At 43.7% G+C, this 6,000-nt stretch overlaps 1 long non-coding RNA gene across 1 annotated transcript; it reads right to left on the reverse strand.

Moving 5' to 3' along the window:
* Positions 1 to 1,080: 1,080 nt before the first annotated feature.
* Positions 1,081 to 5,494, reverse strand: LOC119400995 (uncharacterized). The gene is made up of 3 exons (XR_005185348.2): positions 5,279 to 5,494; positions 4,256 to 4,282; positions 1,081 to 1,219 (listed from the first exon to the last, which is right to left on the reverse strand). It is a non-coding gene; the product is annotated as an uncharacterized LOC119400995 (long non-coding RNA).
* Between the last annotated feature and the right edge of the window lie 506 nt (positions 5,495 to 6,000).

Consider the following 6,000-nt stretch of genomic DNA (forward strand, 5'->3'; position numbering starts at 1 on the left):
TGTGCTAGAAATGCGATGTCGTGTAACACTGTCACATTCATGTAAACTAGTCCTAAGCCTGCTATCGTCGACGACATTGTTGCATTTTGTGGAGCAGGGTATTCTGGACCGTTCTGTATATGCTATTCTAGGAACATGCAAAATATAATGTTGGAATAACTCCAGCAGGGCAAATCACCCTGCCGCTTCAAGGTGCCTTTACATAAAGCAACACGCCCGCATTGCAGCCATGAAAGCTGCGATCTCTCCTCACACGCGAGAGGGCGCCACCACTTGATATCGAGGCAGTTATCACGATGTGACAACTCGTCCGATATCAAGCATTCATAAGTCATTCGTAAATCTGCTAATAACATGAGTTGTAAGATAGGCGGAAATACGTGCGCCTAGAACTGTTTCACAAAGTTTTTGTTGCAGCAACGGGCCTGTGGAAGGAAACATACATCCTTGATCGTATATCTACAGGTCAGCCCGCCTGAATCGTTCTTTAAAGTTTAGGGAATATAGTTGTCGTATTAACATATATAAGCCTTCGTTTTTTCCTAGAACAGTTCATGAATGGAATAGTCTCCCGCAGGAGGTTGTCTTGTCGCCACCCAATTCCTTTGACGTTGCCCTTTTTATTCTTGTTTCATTAGGTATCGCATGTGACATTTATGCAGCATTCAAACCTTGTTCATCCATCCGTTAATTATCTTATAGCTATGTTGTGATGTACTGTTCCTGGTTTAACTCTGATTATGTTTTCAGAGTGCTATGTTATGTTTGGAATGTAGATATGTCACGTTATCTGTAATCTCATCAGTATATTGTTGATCTTGATGTTTTATTACACTACCCGTAATCATTTCCTTTTTTTCTTGTTTTCCCCCTACAATAATGCCCATCGGGCGCTGTATGTATCTCAATAAATAAAATAAATAAATAAATGACATACAAATACACAAACCGAAGTCGCTTAAACTAAGAGCACTGCACAATTGGTGCACATCTTTTTTTCGGGATGAAATATTGCCGTCGAATGTGGTACACGTCGGCCTTATAATACATAAATGAAAGAAATTCACACTTTACTGTGTTATTAATGACTCCAGTATGCTTTATTGCACTCTTCATACAGTCACTCGCCGTGGGTGAAACCTTCTGCACGTATAGGCGAAGTTTCGTTAGCCAGGATAACGACCTGGATGCCTTCGGAGGGGCAATCTCCAATCGAAAGCTGTAGAAAAGTATATATGTTTACTGCTTTTTTTTAAAACATTTAATAGTAAGGTACAACATAAGAGAAAATGTAGACTCTGCCTTTCACTTTACAACTAAAAAGACCTAAAAATAGTCATCCTCTTCTTTGTTTTTTTGTTGCTGGTATGCGCCGAACCATAAGTACTTCTTCTCGGCTAATGTCAATACTACGCGTATTAATAGTTAAAGGTTCTTCGTTACTACCTCACGTCTCTCTGTGCGGGAATATCAGAATCCCTGACGAAATTTTCCAGGACGTTAGTTTCTGACCGTAAACCAGCGACACAAATGTAGGTTATCTAAAGTCGGCTATCTAAAACTCTCCAGAAGTGCTTGGCGCCACGAAAATGAATAAGCGCTATTCGACGGAGCTCTTATGCAAATTCTCTGTGGGAGGCAGAGCGATGATTGCGGGCGGAGCTGGCATTGTTTTCTTAGGTTGTAACCGAGTATAGTAAGACTGCGTGTGAGCAACAACGCAAAAGGTCAAATTTATAAAATCTAGTTGCCGAGTGCAAAAGTGCCTTTGTCGTATTTAAGAGTTGTATTGCATCTAGCGCAGCTCGCCTTTTTCTCGTATATTTAAAGAAATATTCATTGACACATGGTACCTGAATTTTTTAACATGAATGTGTTTAATGCCGGGGTCCACCAAGACATCACTATCATTTCCGTCACGGAAGTGACGTCGGTAAAATGTACACGAACAGATAAAGAAAAGCCAGAAGGAAGTGTTTTGTTGATTTGAATGACCTCGGAGTCAACCCGCGACCTCTCGGTCCGCGACAGGAGACGGGCGCTCTACCCACTGAACTACCGACGCTCGTGCATGAGGCTCCACAAATACGTATTATCTCTCTCACCTTCTACCTTTCACAGTGGCCTTCGTTGGTGCGCGGCGCTGTCGTCTGGGATTGGTGAAGTACTACGTCATGACACTAACGCGCGACGACAGGGAGCGCTTTTGTAACTTTAGCTTTCGGTGGAGCGAGGGACACGCCAGCGGGAAGCGGAACGCCTTCCCGAGTTCACAGCTTAAGCAATGAACTCTGCCTCTCCTGTTCCTGAAGCGCTGTGGGGTATAAACATGGAGCACAGGCGTAGGTTGCCTTATTACTGGGGAGCGCACACGTTGGCGTGTCGCTCCTGAAATGACGACGCTTTCAATCCGTGCATATCGAGTATTAGCGTTATGGGCTTGTTGATGTCATCTTTACGCGGGATTCAGCATATGTCGTCTCCAGGTGTATGTTAATTATTTCAGCTACCACAAGGGCTGAATCATGAACTTTGGCGTTAGTGTTCGGGATGGAGATGTGCCACTAGGCGTCAACGTGCGTACATTCACGTCATATGGTGCTATAGTTGCCAAACACCAATAAACCCTGTGCAAGCTCTGATACAATAATATGCAATAAACAATCAACTATACTCCAGTGAAGACGTGGTTCACGTTTGTGTTATACCGATTCCCCCACACCTGACACACACAGGCACGATACCAACACACACGTTGGAGCAGTGAGAGGCGCGACTGTCCAGCTCAGACCTGGCCGATCAGCAAGCGCTGATCGACCAGGTTGAACGGGCGGCCAAGGCCAGTGGGGCCCTCGACTAGGGTTCCCCCCAAAAGAATTTTTTTTATTGTAAATAAAGTTTATCTCTCTCTCTCTCTCTCTCTCGGTGATAGAGAAAGCATGTTTTTTTTTAATATGACGCTTTACAACTACCAACCAGATCAGTCTGGAGTAACCAACGCGATCAGCTACCTTAAGAGCGCTAGCAAGCACGCAAGCAAAAAACTCGCAGGGTCCCGTATGAATTCGCCTAAGACAACTCGAAGGCGAATGAAATCTTTCTTCTCAGTTGAGGTATTGGTCCCTTCTCTCGCCCCATCCCATCTGAAAGTGCTCTGCACCTAACGTGGTTTTGCACTGCCTCCAAGATCGGAGGCATTGCAAGCTTTCTTCACTTCAACTGAATTTGCGCTGCCTCCGTGATTGGTACACCTGTAGCAGGCGAACATGTTGTGTGATGACGTCATCCTGTTACGTCACGTTAAGTGACGTCATAATGACGGCGCAAGTTTTGGTTATATGTGACGTCATTATACCGGCACACGGTGACGTCATCACGTGATTTTTTTTTTCATCACTAGTGTTGACGCCCGACGGTCAATTTTCGTGCTTGATGAGTCATCTGAGGCTTAATACCTTGATTTGGCCGAGTTGGTTCATCTTTGCAGGGTTCGTAAATAGCGCGAATGACGAAAACGAAAGAAACACACCAGAACCAGTCTTGTCGTATGTGTTTCTTTCGTCACTTTCGTCATATTCCTCTTGCTTGTGGTGATTATGTACCTTCCAAGTTAAAGGTTCGGGCAGGCGGATGGTAACACAATCTGAATATGAGTGGTATAAACAGGAGAAAGTGCCTCAGACAGGCTGGCCGACGTTTCGATAGGAGCACCTATCTTTGTCAAAGGCGCCTTGTCATCCTTGGAGTGTTAGTATTAAGCAGGTTAGTGGTCGACACCATGTCCTGTGGTGTTGCTGCCTGTACTTGCCAGTTTCTACTTTTTCAGTTTCTTCCAATTTCATGTGTTCCAGGTGGCGTCGTTAAGTTATTTGTACGTCTACTGATAATGTTCTCCCATGCAGTCACGCAAATGTAGGTCTCTTAAGCAAAAGGCACCACACGACTGGTGCGTACAGCCGCCCATTTTTTAACCTTAACGCGCGTGCGTCGCCCTCCTGGTTGATAAGCGCCGTACAATGGAGCGCAGCGGCAAACAAAAAAAAAAAAAAAACGAGAATACGCGCATGCGCGCTTTTCTCTGCTACCGCACAGGCTGTTCAGTGAACATATCATTTAACCATCTGAAAGTGGCTGTCGGAGGTTTCGGTAAAGCCACATTAGCATCCTAATGATTTAATCGGCTTACGAAGAAATTCTATGACTGTTTGATGAGAAATCTTACAGTGTGTTATTAAATTGGTTTTATCATACTTACGTGGTCCAAGGAGCACGTTCACGCCTCCTGTTATTGAGAGATTAAAGAAGAATATGAAGTTAGCTTGTTCTAAAGTATCCTCCTTTTGCAACAGCAAGATGTCTACTTTTATTTTGACAGAAAGGATGATACACTAGAAAAAAAAAAGAAAAGATCAGACTAGTCTTTTGTAAGATCAGGCTACATTGAAATAACTTCGGCTCTGGATGTTGGGCCTGGTTATGTTTGTTAGTAAGGACTATTGTAGATTAAGGGGGTAATAGCGCGAACACACACCCACAAAAGAGACTACACGAACACAAAAGCGCTGTGTCCGTGTCGTCTCTCTTGTGGGTGTGTGTTCGCGCTGTTACCCCCTTAATCTACAATATGAACCAACTCGCCCAGGAAGAAGTATTAATAGTAAGGACTATGTACGCCACATTCCATTAGAGGGAGAACTTTCCAGTGGCAGAAAAGGCTAACGTGAAGAGAAAACTATTGAAATTGATGATGTAAACGTTATGTACAAACATGGTAGTTTCAGCAAACGGACGCTTAATGCTATTTTTATTCTGCAACATTTTTTCTCTTGGCACTCGGTTGAATTAAACTTATGCAACAGCCCCTTCGTACATTCTTCTTATTTAGTGCACTTTTAAATTGTACGCAACCACTGACTTACCATTTATGCAGACAATTAGGACCAGTACAAACTATATAGGCGGGTGTTATTTCTTGATTAATACGTTTATAGCCCAAAACGAAAGACGCAGACTGCGAGGGCACAATGCAAGGACGTCTCTGCTATCTGTGAACTTCTGGTTCTGTGCTTGTAAACCCGCCAAAAAATGTCTTATACGTAATGCAGAACAACAAATCACACTGTTCTTCAGAGAAACGTGCTTTTTTAGATCCAGTTCAGCGATGTGATGCTTTCGGCAGCGTGCTTGGGCTCTTTTGTGCATATGCAATCGCTGCACCAGGCAAGCTCGCAATTTACTAGGTACCACCTAAGAGAAGAACTATGAGTAACATGCATACCGGGACCGAAACCCACAATCGGGGCACGTGTAGTGGTGGCAGTAATATTTCTTCTGGTACGACGAGGACGTCGTCTTGCATCAGCACATGACCGGCCGTCGTGTTGCATCGAAGCTAGAAGAAAGGACGAGCGCTGCCAATACGAGCAAAATGCGACAGCCTGAAACCTTCGCCATGGCTTATGCAGCACAACTGCTGCATATTCTGACGAGTAACGAGGCACAGTTAAATACACGCCTGTACATGAGCAATACCAGAGCTAACTTATGTTTGGCATTTCAATCTCGTTATTTCGCCACCGATGTATGCTTTCTAAGAATAAACATAATCGCATAATCATTTATTGAATTCTATCCGCGTAAGAAGCGGTAGAATATTGCTATAATGTGATTTCATTTACGTTATCCCCATAACTAAGTGACATTACGAAGGGAAGTGTTAACAGAACAAGAACAGTGAAGCAATCAGTTGGAACGATGAAACAGAATATGTTCACAAGAGCAGCAGAGAGAGCGATAATAATGGGCACATTCAGAAATATATGAAAAAACCAAAGTGCAGCGCTCCTGTTACATCTTTCCTAGTTGAGGCATAGGTTATATATGACTTCTGAATTTTTTACAGGTAATCAATTTTCTTCTGCGAGAAGCGAAAGATGAATACATTACTGCGGAGCGGCTCATCCTGTCGCTGCATTGCGCCACGTAGGATCCACGTCGGCA

Source organism: Rhipicephalus sanguineus, chromosome 7, assembly GCF_013339695.2.
Source record: "Rhipicephalus sanguineus isolate Rsan-2018 chromosome 7, BIME_Rsan_1.4, whole genome shotgun sequence".
In the NCBI taxonomy this organism is placed as follows: Eukaryota; Metazoa; Arthropoda; class Arachnida; order Ixodida; family Ixodidae; genus Rhipicephalus; species Rhipicephalus sanguineus.